The 16,111-nt window shown below is 43.2% G+C and overlaps 1 protein-coding gene across 1 annotated transcript in view; it reads right to left on the bottom strand.

Moving 5' to 3' along the window:
• The window catches only part of DCHS2 (dachsous cadherin-related 2), a 267,892-nt gene that overhangs the window by 81,778 nt on the left and 170,003 nt on the right, over positions 1–16,111 (bottom strand). The window lies entirely within an intron of this gene.

Genomic DNA, 16,111 nt, shown 5'->3' with positions numbered 1-16,111 from the left:
ATGAAAGCCGTCCGGATCCGCGGGACACAAAAATCATATTTTACTTACACGCTCCGGTTCTTCTCTTCGGCGCCGCGCCATCTTCTCTCAGTCGCGGCCGGATCATTTTGCTTCGGCCCGGCGCATGTGCGGGGCACGTCACCGACGTCCTCGTGCACATCCGCCGAGCCGAAGAATGAAGATCCGGCCGCGACGAGAGAAGATGACGCTGCCGCGAAGAGAAGAAACGGAGCGGATGGGAGGTGAGTTTATTCTCATTTATTTGTATTTTCAGCGCTCATGTCCGCGGGGCAGGAGGGACCCGCTGCAGATTCTACATGTAGAATCCGTAGCGGGCCCGATTTTCCCCGTGGACATGAGGCCTTACCAGCGGATCCGGCTTCTTCGCTCCCGCATGACGCTTCCCCGCCCACCGCCGCCGCGTCACATGACACAGCCACCGTGTCACATGACGCGGCCGGCCGTGTCATGTGACGCGGCGGCGGTAGGCGGGAAACGTTTTCATGCTATCTTCCGCTGTGTTACAGCGGGAGATAGCGTGAACGGACGGCTTCCATTGACTGCAATGGAAGCCGTCAGCGCGTACACCCGCGGCAAATAGAGCATGCCGCGGGTGAGGACGGGAGATTTCACGGTGCGGAATTCCGTGGTGGAATTCCGCACCGTGTGCCCTGAGCTATTGGGTTCAATAGAACCTAATAGCTGCGGGCAACGCAGCGGATTTTCGCCGCGAATTACGCATCGGAAATCCGTTCGTGGGAAGGAGGCCTTAGACTTTATTCAGATGGCTGTATTTTCAGACTTTGAGCTGTCTGTGTATTCCATGGGCCACACGTAGAGCCATTGTAACCTATGAGGCTATACACATGAGCCATGTTTCCCACAAATCACTACAGATCCTATTCTTGTTCTTTTTTTACGGATGAGAATAGGACTGTCCATACAGCACAGATAAGTGAATAAATGCTGTCCGATGACAGTTCTGCCGGAAATTCTTGGGCGCAACTTGCAATACGACCATGTGAATCTGGCCTTTTAGTATTAGTTTTTTCAAAAGTGGCTAAGTTACTACTCATTTATAGTAATTATATCCTTGCTGTACAAGAAGACATATCAACATGAACTGATTTCCTGGTAAGCCTATACTAAGCTTGTGCTTATACACATTAACCAATTTAAAAACACAGAGCTGCAGTATAAAACATGAGGGAGGTAAGCAATTTAAAAGGGCTGTCAGGGACTTTTGAGATTTCCTCGTTTGATGATCTCTCCTCAAGATAAGTCATCAATAGATGATTGGCAGGGATCTACCGCTTGAAATCCCCACTGATCAGCTGATTTGTGGCACCGCTGTCACTATGAAGCAGATCACGCTGTCCATATTTTAGTGGCCCTGGTTGGTACTGCAGGCACAGCTCCTACTGAATTGAATGAGGACAGGTAATCAATAGAAAAACATCTCCAAAGTCCAAAACAACCCTTTTAAGTCATTGATAAGGGCGCCCACCCACTGGCGTTTGCGATTTTCGGGCGTTTTTCCCGCGTTTTTTCCCGCGTTTTTTGCCGCGTTTTCGCGGCGTTTTCGCGGCTTTTCCATTAATTTCCATTGACTTTCATGGGTGCATTAGGAGAAAAATAAGGACACATATGCAACTGACAGTTCCTATGTTAAAAAACGCAACGCAAAACGCCAGTGGAGAGGAGTACATTCAATTCTAATTGCTCTGCAGAAAAAACGCAAAACGCAAAGAAAAAAAAATCGCCAGTGGGTGGGCGCCCTAAGACAGAAGCTGTGTTTCAGACTTCCTTGCTGCTAAAACCACAATGCAACTGTCAATGCTTGTAGCCATCTTACCACTTCCTTTTACTGCTCTTTTCTGTCAGGTTTTAATAATTTCACCTACAAGGGTATTCCTATCCCACACTTTTATGGTATACACACAGGATATGCCATAAAAGTTTGATAGGTATGGGTCTGCACACACAGTCATACACAGATAGCTGTCAGTTACTGATAGGACCGCCCACTGGACCTTTAAGCTCAGAATAAGTAGACCTTAAATAAATAAAATACAAGTTAGGGTATATTCACCCCTGCGCATTAGGCTTTTAGTTATAATTCCATTTATCTGTTTTGTTTTTGGTGCAGAAAAATTGAATTAAAACTGAAATACACATTTCTATTTTTCCCCACTGAATTCAATGGCTTTTCAAGAAATAGGAAAGCTTTCAGTTTGCTTTCATTCTATTAGGTTTCCGTTTTCTTACTGGAACAAACTGTGTTGTTTGTTCTAGTAAAAGAACAGAAACCTAAAGGAACAGAAGAAAGCTTACTGTTTGTCAGGGTGTCAGTGCCTCAGGTGTGCAGTAGTGTATGGCACAACCCAATGCACTGAGTCCCTGACAGAGCACGGGTCCGGCGGTGCTGTGAGGAGGAGAAGCCATCTGAAGAATAGAACAGCTTCTCCTGACACAGAGAACCACCGGGGACAGCGGCAAGACCAAGAACATTTATAGAACACTGTGGTGGTTGGACTGTCACATTAGGGGACGAAGGAGAACTGAAGTAACATTAAATAAAATGGAACTATATATTGGCAACAGCATGGTTCCAGCTGTTCTAGAGAGAACAGCAGCAGCCACAGCAGAGCTGGATGGAGCTCCCTCTACTGCTATGCAGCGAGGTGAAGACGGATTTATCACCTGGACAGCTGAAGAGGGGTTTTGTAAGTAAAATGTACAGGATAGGCTGTCAAAACCTATTACAAAAATGCTTATTATGTACATTAAAAATGTGTAGGTACTCTTTAACTATACCCTCAATTATGGCCCTTTCAATTTCATACCAACAAATCTTCTATTTCTGTACAGGAGGGTATGTCTCTTGTTTTCTTTCTTTTTTTAGACAAAAGACAGAACTGGCCCCTGGACAGCCACCCTAATCTTTTTACTAGGTATGTTGATTGTGTGAGTTCATGCTGCCCTTTGGGAAGAAAATAGTAAGCTTATCCTCATCCCCATCTATGAACCCATAATAGCCCAGGCCCTTAAATGACTTTAAAATTGGGGTTGGAGCCCAACTTATGTTTGGTACTCAAACATAAAGTAATGTTATAAATGTATCACAATTCCAGCTAAAATTAGTGGAAGGGTTCTATCCTTGTATACATATAGGGCACTTTTTGGTGCACACTAATTGCATAATGGGATAACACATATACAATACCGTAATTCTGAGACAATCAAGCCATGCAATCTTTTTAGAGATGGGATGGTTGTACTATAGGGAAAAAGGAAATCTTTAAAATTATAAATCTATAAGCCCGGCCTCAGCACCTGGCAAACCTGGGAAGGTCACTCAGAAATGGAATCCATCCAGTCTTCAAACTCTGAAATCAATTGTATCCTCATCTTAAAGACACAGATAAAATTGACTGTGACAAAGGCCCTTGCAGGAAGCCAAGCACTTCCTGTTCTGCCATCTTCTCTGTCTTGCAAGTGGCATGATGATGTCACCATGCTGCCTGCATCATTCCACACGATCCTGGCCAGGGGAGACCAAGGCAGAGGATGGGCACATGATGACGAAGAGTTTGTTATTTTACTGTTGCGGCACAATTGGGCCCTTTAAATGACTCAAGGGGCGTAGCGGTGCCAATAAATGATGAAGGAGGCCCACTATGACTCTATCACCCAAAAGAGAATGTAAGTCTTATGAAGAGAATGGAGACTAAAATGGTGACCATAATATCTGTTCTATTTCAAATAGTGGCACTGTGATAGAAACAATAAAGACGGGACAGGAAAAAGTGGTGCCCTGTGATAGTATACAGTCCACATTTTTTGATGCGGTATTTTCAAATTTGCTCCATTATTCACCCAGTGAAACAAACTTTCCTGTGTGACATCATGATTGACCCTCTAGTCCATTACCAGTACTCCCATTTGAAGGTATATATATATCTTTGTCCTCAGCTATCCTTTAATGTGGGTCAGCGTATATTTTTAGCAGTGAAAAATGTTCGCAGTTTAAATTATTCCTCTACTTTACAGAACATATTTTAGGAAATATGTCTAAGGTCTAAAAATGGCACAAAGTGAATTTCAAGTGTCGGGACCAGCCTGAAGATGACTTAGTACAGTGCAGTAATTGTCCAATTAACCTTTTCACTATCTCTCCTACGGGCCTACTTCCAATATGTCAAGTCTTGTAAATGGAACCATAAAATATGTTTCTGAAACAAGTGTAAATTCACTTAACTGTGATTTATAGGCCGTCCTCCGCCGGGTCAAATGAAATACAATTACCAAAAGATACACTTGCATATTTTTGTTGCGAAATACATTTAATGCCCGAATAAAGTGCGACCTTACTTGTGAAGCCAGCCTGTTACCTCAGTGCTAAGGCCATGATGAGGAGCCAGCATTCGGGCCAGACAGGAGGCAGATGGCCAAGTAGGGGAAGCAGTTTGTCACCCAAACTAACCTTAAAATCTAGCAGACAAATTATTTGAAGATCTTTTAGATGGAGACAAACAGAACAGGATTAAGCCTCACCGACAGATTCCTAATGCTGTTTTCAGTAGAATGTAACCTTTTCGAAGGTCAAAATAAATTAGGTTTACCAAATGAGACAAAGGAAAATGGGCTCGAATGTTCGGTGAAGAGCATACTGATAGAAAATTACCGTAGGTCTCTTAGTAATGAACTACGGAGGGAACCTTACTTATAGGGGGCACAAACTTACAAATAAGGATCTACTGAGGGAGCGGAACCAACCAATAATTAATAGTGTTTAGTATTAAATAATTTATTACTAAATTACCACTTCTTGTTAGAAAATCACCAAGGTCACGTATCCTCCATGTTTACTGCATGTCATTGTTGGCAAATGATTCTCTATGTTGCTATGCGTTAAAATGTATCACTGTGGTTGTGAAGTGTGCACACAAGAACACTAAGGCCGCTCTCACACATGTGCTTTTTACCGCGGCGTTTCGAACGGCACAGTAGTCGTGGTATAACACTCCCATTGATTTCAATGGCGCCTCGCACACGTCCACTCAAACGTGGAATTTTCCAATGACGCGATTTTTGAGCACTGTCTGCTCTATTTTGCTGCATTTTTGCGCTTTTTAACACACCACATCACCCATCACAATGATGGGGTACGTTAAAAAATGCTGTCGGACGCACAGTAACCTGGGCTAAAATTACAAAAGGAGCAGAACTTACCCGTCCGTCCTTTGCCGCTGTGATTTATAGCTGCAGCCCCACAGTCCTCTTGGTGTTTGTTGTGGCAGAGGATGTCAGCGGAAGCTACCTGACTGCTACAGCCAATCAGAGGCTGCAGCATCACTGCCCTTTCTCCTGGCATCATCGCTCATGTCCTGGGTACCATGATGCTAGGAGTTTGGAATGGTGATACTGTAACTTCTGATTGCCTGCAGATGTCAAGTGAATTGTGATGACATCATCTGCTATAACAAGCATCGGCACCACGTCGGGGCTGCAGCGCTGGATCGCCTGAACATGGCCTGTTCACATCAGCGTAGGACACAATCGTGCCATGTTTGAACAGGTGGAGCAGCCTAATTAGTCCCTGGTGTTATCGATTAATACTGTGAAATTGCGCAGTTTAGTGCACGATTGTGTTCGGGACAAGTGCACATTTGCGCACCCCATTGACTCCTATAGGGCCTTGGATGTGCAAATGCACACAAAAATAGAGCATGTCGCATATTTTTTTTATGTGACCAAATTTTCTGTGCAAAAATGCTCCATGTGAGGGAACCCATTGAAACCAAGGGGTATTTAATGGACGCGGTTTGTGCAAAATCGCCTGTGTGAAGGAGCCCTAAAAATGTTTTGTACTCGTGATGTAAAATGGCGTACATACTTTTAAAGGATTTTATTATATCACAACAACACGTGTCAAACGGCTTTCATCGGTAAGACTGAATTATGACAATTTCCACCATGTGCCCCTATGAATAGGCAGCTGCGCTGCCCACCGGGTGAAGTGAGACTACAGGTGCTGAACACGTCTGCCGTTACGCCATCTGCGTGGGGGCTCTATACACTACCGGCATCCAGATGCATTGCATCCTTTTTGTTTATTCCAATCATGTTTTATTGTGAAAAGTGCAATTTGCCACATTGGGAGAACCAAAGTCCTCACCCTGCTACATATGTACATTCACACAGGGTATATGGGGAAGATGCCTTATGTCCGTACACTATGGGGCACCTCCTCATGATGGAAGGTAATATGAGGCAGAATGATTTGTTCTGCATTTTAAGAGAAAAACATAAAAGCTAACTTGAAAGAGGAGGTGGAACATTTAAAGCCCTCCTGACCTGAGACTGGGGTGAGGAATCTAGAAGATGTCACAATAGGGTTAAACTCATGGCCAAGGATCTGTAACTTCCTGCTTTCTGTTTAAGCATCCAGGCTATATAATAACATGTCTGTGATGTTTGTTGATATGATGTACAGCAGATAATACATTTCATGCAACCCGATCTCACCGGATGGAGAAGGTTAAGCTGACATAAATGACATTTAAATGGAATTAAATCATAGGTTTGTTGAAAGGTACTACTGTTTACCCACACAAGGTCGTTCAGTCAAGAATATAGGAATCTCTCCTTTTTAGGGCATATTTGCACGTGTTTTTGTGTTTTTCTACGCGCTAAAGGCCGCTCTCACACGAGCATTGTGAAAATTGCATTGGTGAAAGATAGTCGCGATCATGTCCCACGATTAATTAGCGTTTTCTCGTCCAATCATACGGGCATATCATGTGAAAAATAAGCTGCAGCACGCAATTCCATTGGTCAGCGGATATCCTTCTAACAGCTTCTGTACCTTAAATATAGCCAGCTGTCTTCTTTTCCGAGCGGCGGACAGAGGTAAACTCCCTCCCCTCCCTTTTTTTCATAGGAGTTTATGGGAGCTTCCTGCATTTTTTGTCAAAAGATAGGTCAAGATCTATCTTTTGACGCTGCAAAAAAAATCAGCGACCAAAAGCGATTTTTTTCACACGGCTGAAAATCGCCCATGTGAACTAATATATTGGAATCCAAAGCTTCACATGGTCGCAATTTTCATCCAACATTTTATCGTGGCAAAATAGCCAGGTAGAAACACTCATGTGAATGAGGCCAAACAAAGAGAATAGAACTGGTTAACTTCAACGGGTTCACTCTGATGACTGCATGTTGTGCGCATGATCTAAAGTAGGACCTGCTATATTTTACTGCGTTTTGTGCAGCAAAAGTCCCATAGAAATTTAAGGGAAAGAGTGTGACACTGCGCTAAATGATGTGATGTGCGCTTGTGATCGGGCCCTGCGCAAAAAGTGCAGCATAACGGTATGCACAGATATGCGTGCAAATCTACCTCAACAACCTCGTACATATGCAAAAGCATTGCACAGGGGAAAGCTTTTTTGTACATAGGTCTGTATGAAGCCACCCTAAAGAGGAAAAACAGAGCTGGCAAGAAGGTTTCATCAATTCTTCCTACTTGTGCCAAATTCTGACCTCCCATCAGCACGGTGCAACAGAAATGTTTTCCCACTGCTTAGTGATACAATTTTTGCACACTGGAGTTTTAGCTTTCTGCTTCTAATACCGAGGAACGGCACTCCAATTGGCTGCCTGCTGTTATAGCCCATCAGTTCCAAGAAACACGTTGTACAGACACATTAGTTGGAGTACCAGCGTTATACCAGGCTGCAATCTGCTTCATCGTGCAATGCCTGTTCATATGAACAATTCTTTACATCCTCCTCTGACCCCTTTCATTGGCGAGTTGTTTATGTTCACAGGATCCCCTTTAGGGTGGCTACCCACTAGCAATATTTTTTCTTGAGATGCGAGAGCGTTGATTATGAAACCAATGATTTTCAATGGTTTCATACTCATTTGTCATTTTTACTCTCAAGCCTCGCAGTGCAGAGAAAAAAATCTGCGATATCGCTCAGTGTTTTCAATGGGGCCGGCAGCGACAGCGCTAGCCCCATTGGAAACATAGGTAGTACATTGCGGACTTCTGCCACAGCTGCGATGCCTGCTTTCAATGGGGTTGGCACTGCTGTGACCAATTGAAAGCAGTGGGTTGCAGGCAACCCCCGCAGCAATGATTTTCAGGGAAGATCTTGAATTCAATGAATGGCTGAGCACTGCCTGTGATTGGCTGAGCGCTGTGACCAATCACAGGCAGCGCTTAGCTGTCATTCAATGGCTGAGCGCTGTCTGTGATTGGCTGAGCACTCAGCCAATGAGACTAATGCTTTCTGGGGGCAGGGATTTTTCAATCCCAGACCTCCAGAACACAGAAGAAGACTGCCGTGCTGGAGAGAAGAGCTGGAAGGCTCTTCTAGGTGAGTATAATTTTTTTAAAACTTTTTTTCACCGATAGGGATGATTTTCCCCGAAAATCATCGCTGCAGTGGTTGCCTGCAACCCACTGCTTTCAATGGGGCTGCAGCAGTGCCAAACTCATTGAAAGCAATGGGATAGCATCACGGACTTCTGCCACAGCTGTGACAGCTGTGGCAGAGGATTCCTTCATCACCGCGGTCCCCGGAGGGATTAAGGAAATCTCTGCCATAGCTGTCACAGCCCTTGGCAGAAGTCCGTTATGTACTCCCTTAGTTTTTAATGGGGCTGGCACTGCTGCAATATCACAGAGTTTTCACTGCACTGCGAGGCTCTTGCATCGCTAGAAAAAATATTGCTAGTGGGTAGGTGCCCTAAGCTGAATGTTTTTCCTCAATAACACCATTTTCAATATACTCTTTGTTGCATGAGAAAACCCCACAAGGTTGGCAGTTTTTGACAAACCGGCAGTGATGACCGTACCTGATTTAAAGTCTCTCCGTTTTCCCATTTGAATTTGGATTCACACTGAAACTGATCTACAAAAACTTTCTCACTTGATTTTAGGCAGCACACTGGGGAAATATGTCTAATTTCCATACAGGGAAGCTGTAATCATGAAAGGCCAGGTGTCTGTCATAAAGCAGCCATTCAGTATTTATGGGGATGCAAGCAAAACCTTGGAGAAAAGGCAATTCAGCATTTCAGATTCTATGGATACTTTTATTCTTTTATTGATATCCCAAAATATGTAAGCCATCTTCTTAATGCAGCCACCAAAAAATGTTAGTTGGTAGATAGGACGATGGAGACTTCTTGCCACGTAAAAGCACATAGTAACTCACTCTAGTCATTTCTTTGCTTTGAACATTTTGATCCATATTCTCAGTGACTGCTGCCTCAGACATCACAAAACCATTCGTATATCAGTCCACATTTGCTGTAACTGTACCTCTAGATCGTGCAAGCTCATAGGCTGTCGAAATTGGTGTCCCAGATGGTCCCATACATGTTCTATTGGCGATAAATCTGGTGACCGGACAGCCACGGAAGTGTGGTAAAGTTGTGGAGGCCTGTAACACCCTTGTGTGTGCAGCCGAGCATTATCCTGCTGGAAAATACCTCTTGGAAGTCCTGCCATGAGAGGAACACATGTGGCTGCAGGGTGTCCTGAACATATCACTGAGCTGTCATTGTCCCTCATACCATAGAATCATAGAAAGGTAGAGTTGGAAGGGACCTCTAGGGTCATCGGGTCCTACCCCCTGCTTAGTGCAGGATTCACTAAATCATCCCAGACAGATATTTGTCCAGCCATTGTTTGAACACTTCCATTGAAGGAGAAATCACCACCTCCAGTGGTAACCTGTTCCACTCATTGATCACCCTCACTGTCAGAAAGTTTTTTCTAATATCCAATCTGTGTCTTCTCCCTTTCAGTGTCATTCCATTGCTTCTAGTCTTTCCTTGTACAAATGAGAATAGGGCTGATCCCTCTGCACTGTGACAGCCCTTCAGATATTTGTAGGCAGCTATTAAGTCTCCTCTCAGCCTTCTTTTTTGCAAGCTAAACATTCCCAGATCCTTTAACCGTTCCTCATAGGACATGATTTGCAGACCGCTCACCATCTTGGTAACTTTTCTCTGAATTTGCTCCAGGTTGTCTATGTCTTTTTAAAGTGGGGTGCCCAGAACTGGGCACAGTATTCCAGATGAGGTCTGACTAAGGAAGAGTAGAGGGATAATTACCTCAGGTGATCTAGACTCTATGCTTCTCTTAATACATCCCAGAGTTGCGTTTGCCTTTTTGGCTGCTGCATCACATTGTTGACTCATGTTCAGTCTATGATCTATTAGTATACCCAAGTCTTTTTCACATGTGCTGCTGCTTAGCCCAATGCCTCCCTTTTTGTATGTGTTTTTTTCATTTTTCTTGCCCAGATGTAGGACTTTGCATTTCTCCTTGTTAAATACCATTCTGTGGGTCACCCCACTGTTCAAGCTTTTCTAGATCTTTTTGAATACTCTCTTTCTCTTCCCTAGTGTTAGCTATTCCTCCTAGCTTTGCGTTGTCGGCAAATTTGATCAGTTTCCCATCAATTCCCTCATCTAAATGATTTATAAAAATAATGAACAACACTGGGCCTAGGAAATCGCGGCATGCTTTATTTGCTGTGAAAAAATGCATGTCTGGCTTCCATTGTGGTCAATGCAAGCCGCCTGTCCAGCGATACTTCCGCTATGAGCACAGCAGAAATATCGCAAGAATACACGTCACCGCCCACCGCCAGTGCCTTATGTGCTGCATTGTGCATGCGTGATAGCTCGACGGATGAGACACTCATGGCAGATCCGGAGAGGTGAGTATGGGGTTTTGTGATGCACCGTGTCGGACTCTGCTGCAATATTCCACTGGTGGAGTCCGACACAGCCTTAGGGCATCAGGTGGCAAGACCATTCATCTAATCACAGCCCACCTCTAATAATCTGAATATCTGCCTGAGATATAACTACATGCTGAGTTTTGCAGCAAATTGACAATTCCTTCTAGGTGCTTGATTTCTTTCGACAAAGAGTGCATGCAAAAGAAACGGAACCTTGTGGCCCAAGACAAATTAACTGGTTTATACTCTCTAAATATGCGTATTTGTTTTCTGTACAATGTTTAATTGTGTGTTATTTAAAGAAAGAATTAAAATATGGGGCACATAAGGGAACATTCTTCTACCTCCAATTTTACAAGTGAATTCATGTATAGACGTTCCAAAAGTCCTAAAATAGAAACATCAAAAAATCTGCAATTCAACAAAGCAAACAAACATCTGTTTTGGGTTTTAGTAGAAAGATGTATTGTATGTATAAAAACTCTGTCACTGTAAAATATTAGATGGAATATTCAGAATAGGGATGAAAAGAACCGAGAACTGAAAAAAAAACATCTCCATCTTCTAATTAAACTTTTTTTTTTTTCCCGGGAAGCAGCCAGCAGCCAGCTAGTTGTTTTTGCAATGTTGCTGTTTTTTCCTACCTGTGTTAATTAAGCGGTATAATTGTCATGCTTTTTAATCAGACATAGACATGGATGCTGAAACTTTCTGCTAATTGACAATCAGCATTCCATAGATTATGTTAAGCAAGGCTGCAGAAAGCAGTGTTTTGATGTTCTTAAGTGCTACGGGTTGTTTGTATTTTATTCCATAATTCCCCTTCCCAATCACTCTGCAATAAAAAGTTAATTTCACCAGGTAAACAAGTCAGGATTTCTTTCCCCCTCCCAGTCGTGATATGTAATATTTGTGACAATGAGAAAACAGTTGGGTGGTTTTTGAAGCAAATATATAAACATGCCCAGGGTCAGAAGCTTATTTGTACCTTTGATGAAATAATATAAAACAGCATGTTTTTCGGCGTATTGAACTGCAACCAAAGCCATGGAGCTATCATCTAACGTCTTCACATGGTTCTTATTAAATACATCATATTTTTGCCTAATGGAAAAACAAGCAGGATCAAGCACTCAAGTTTTGAGTTAAGTTTAGCTACAAAACATATCCACCACAAAGGTTTATATATAACTCAAATATTTAAATGTGTCATGCTGTGCCAAGCAATCTTATTATAGAACGCCATTAACAAAAGTAACATAGACATAAGCCAATGTGTTTGCTTCAAAGTTTCTTCATGCATCAAACTCAGAACACAAAGAACAAGCCGATTGTTATTTAGGATGCCTGAGTGAATGCACTCTGGAGACCACGGACTTGAAAGCGTGTAATACTGCATTCAGATTGCTGCTCTCTGCTAATTTCTAAGGTCAGATATCAGGGTCTCCGGATCCTTAAAACTCCATAAGTTAGCAATAGTCCGGTTCCCAGCATGATGGGATATTTTTTTTTTTAGAAAAAGTCCTGAACAATAGAAAGACTTTGGTAAGTTGTCTGAGTTTAGAAGAAAGAGTCTACATTTTTTCCAACGATGGTACTTCTCTTATCAATAGGCCTATCTGGTATTGCAGCTCAGCCGAAATGGATGCAACACCAGACAGGGCCATGGACAGGGGCAGGGCTGTTCAGAGAAAGAGCAGACCTTAAGGGCGGCCGCACACGGGCGTATTTGTGCTTGCAAATTCTGCACTAGGAATACACAATGAATGGATTCCATTAACTTTAGTGGGTTCCTAAACGCAGTTTTTTTTCCGCATGTATTTCGTGCGAGCGAAAAACAAGTGACATGCTCTATTTTGGTGCTTAATTGTGCTCCAAAGGCCCCTGTCTGTATGAAGTACAGCACTGAACTGCGCAGTTTTGCACAAAAAAAAAAATCGATAACACCTGGGACTAAGTAGGCTGGCCTGACTACTCAAAACATAGCACTGCTGGGACCGCACCAATGTAAGTGGTCCCGGCAGTACAAAATACAGCAAAAAGACCCAATATGGACGCGATAGCCTATACAGCACACATACATCATGCTACTTTGCGCATATATGCACTTACACCCATGTGCGGTTGTCCTAATTCTGTATTCCCAGATAACGCATTTAGGGGCGCAATAAAAACTACTCCTTTCTCCATTTACAGGTTCCACGTTTCTTGGACTTTCTGGCCCCTTTTATCCAAATCACCCCTACTTGAAAAGGCTGAAATACATATACTACAGCATGGAGAGCAACAGAAAGTGTTGTGTATGTATATATGAACGTAAAAAAAATGGTTGCGTAAATAGTGGTATTAGCTCCAGATTTATGAACTTCCAAACCAGGATCTAAATAGTAACAATGTATTTGGCTATCTGCAGCAGGCCGATCTAGTTTAATGGAGGGCAGCAGCCATGCACAAACACCACTGCTTGCAAAAGGGGAACATGGAACCCCCATTGTTTGCCAAATAGGCACTAATCCCCTATCCTGTGGATAGAATAAGTTACAGACCTTGTAAAACCCCTTTAAAGATGCTTTCTATGACTATTCTGCTATTAATGGTCTATTGTTAGGCTATAAGGGCTGAAACGAGTTTTTGTTACTGTATTTGTTGCAGCCATGGCTTCTGTGCACTTTCATATTTAATTTATCTAGGCCTCCTACACACGGGCGGAAATTCTGCGGTAGGATTTCCTGCAGAATTTCCGCCTGTGCCCGCTGCCATAGGATTGCATTAGAAAATGCATTCCTATGCACACAGCCGCGATTCGTCCACGTGAAAACACACGCGGAAAACAAATCATGGCATGTTCTATATCACAGAACGTCAGTAGTGATGGGCCGGCTCCGCTCTGCGCATGCTCAAGAGCGGGTGGAAGACGCCGGGAGTGGGTGAGCTGCAGGTCTCTGCAGGGGCACGGCTCCGCATCCTGCTGCGAGAATTCTCGCAGCGGGATCCAACCCGGCTGTCTGCAGGCGGCCTTAGTTGAGGCGGTAGCTTCACTTTTGTCATGCACTCCATTCACCCATATGTCCCATGTGAGAGTGTATATCCAGCTATCTAGCTTTTCCATTAATTTAGTGGCTTTTGGCCCAAAGAGAGGTGTCTCTACCATTAGGAAGAAACCCATCCAATAAGGTTGACCAGGACGTAAAAGATGGGCCCTCGTGTTTTGATCAAAATGTGCTCTAAGGACCGTGACTTTTTTTGTGGTTAGTATAAACAATAGTTGTGCAATTTTATTGAGATATTAAATGTGTTTCTGCTACAATTGTTCAGATAGGCCATCGATATTTGATTGGTGGGGGCTTGTCTCCCAGATCCTTGTGCTCTGCACAATGAACATGGGGTTTGGAGTGCCATCACTGTTTACACAAGCACAGTGCTGTGCATACAGTTGAGGCTGTGCCTGATATTGCAGCTTCATACCATTCCCCATATCCATATGCATGTAAGTTCACCAAGGTAACGGATCTTAATTTCCTTAAGTCTGTCACCAATTTGGAAGTGCAGTTCACACAAAAATGCATATAGACTTTCCTAATGAGATGCTGTAGAATCACTGGCATAACTATAGGGGATGCAGGGGATACGGTTGCACCCGGGCCCAGGAGCCTTAGGGGCCCCATAAGGCCTCTCTTCTCCATATAGGGAGCCCCATACTATGAATAAAGCATTATAGTTGGGTGCCCTGCTACAGGTTTTGCATTAGGGCCCAGAAGCTTCAAGTTACGCCTGTGTGTAGAATGATTAATTTAGAGCGCCCCGAGGCTCACCCCATTTAGGGGTAAAACAAAAGCCTCTCTTTCCAGGAGGAAGGGATGTGACAATGTTTGGCGCTGTCTTGTTTTAGCTCTGTATATGTCTAGTAATAGCACGGCAAACATACCGTCTAGGAAGCTTTGTAACTACATTGTGAGTAGACAATCATACAGTGCTGGGATTAGCTTGAATCAATGGAGATTAGTTTACACTCCACCCCTACATGACTGCATAGGATGCACCCCTATAGACTTCATTATGTTATAGTCTTTCATTACCTCTCCATATACAGTATAAATATCCAGGTGTTTCACGCCAGAGAACACTGATTAAAACAAGACCGTCTTGTATTTTAAGTGCAACTGAAATTTAATTGAAACTTAATAGTTTTCCCATAACAACCATATTTCCTTTTAGGCGTCCCTCCTCATGGTGTATCCTGTTTATTCTATCAATTGCACTATTTACCTTTCCCATGATGTAAGGTTTCTGCACAAACCATCAGACCATCACATGAAATTATCTTACTCTTTCCGTCAGGCCATTCCCACGGATATACCTAAGCCATTGCTTGCTCTATCACATTTTGGGGAGGATCGCATTGAAATGCTTTGTCTGAAGTAAAACAAGTGCTTCTTTAACATTTGTCAGAAGTAACCAGGGAATTAAGTTGTATCTTGTTTCAACATTTCATCTTGGGTCCATTTTTAACCTTCCTCATAATCATAAATTACGTATTACCTTGATAAATCACCGAGGTCTGTTATAATAGTAATAACAGTTCCATATATGTCACAGGGAGTAACATTGTATAAGCAAACATCACGTCATGATACAATGGAGAGGTCACTGCACACTCTGGATATTCTCACAGCTGTTTAAAGCTCATCCGGAAGACCTTGTCTTTGTTGTATCTGATACAAATAGTGCTTACAAAATCCGGCACAATTTGTTCTCTCTCTGTCCAAATACTTTAGCGAGTGTTTAAGAACTTTTTGCACCTAAAGTACATAAGGGTCACACATGCAGAAAGCATACATGGTTATTCCTCTGAAATAGCTTACTCAGATAACAGCTTTGTTTTCAACATGTTACTAGATGGACCATGTAGCCCGAATAGGATGATCACAGGAAGTACTTACTGCTCCAGCACTTAGTTGGTGCATAGACATGTTAGGAATATGACCCAACCCCTCAGGCCCAGTGCTACATATAATGCAGGGCAGAGGTATAACTTGAAGCTTCTGGGCCCCAATGCAAAACCTGTAACAGGGCTCCCAACTATAATGCTTTATTTATAGTACTGGGCTCCCTATATGGAGAAGAGAGGCCTTATGGGCCCCTAAGGGTCCTGGGCCCGGGTGCAACCGCATTCCCAGAAACCCCTATGGTTTCAGGGGATGCAGACTAGTATTGTTGAGTAAGCTTGAAACAAACTTTTGGTGAATCACTTTTATGTGCCTATGGTTGAATGCTGGAAAAGAATGCAGTTATTTCACTAGTCAGAGGCAGGTTAAAGCCAGGTTCATATATCGGGTGTA

The sequence above is a fragment of the Eleutherodactylus coqui genome, chromosome 7, assembly GCF_035609145.1.
Source record: "Eleutherodactylus coqui strain aEleCoq1 chromosome 7, aEleCoq1.hap1, whole genome shotgun sequence".
Classification (NCBI taxonomy): Eukaryota; Metazoa; Chordata; class Amphibia; order Anura; family Eleutherodactylidae; genus Eleutherodactylus; species Eleutherodactylus coqui.
The sequence above is the reverse complement of the archived record's forward strand: the minus strand, read 5'-3'. Positions and strand labels throughout refer to the sequence as shown.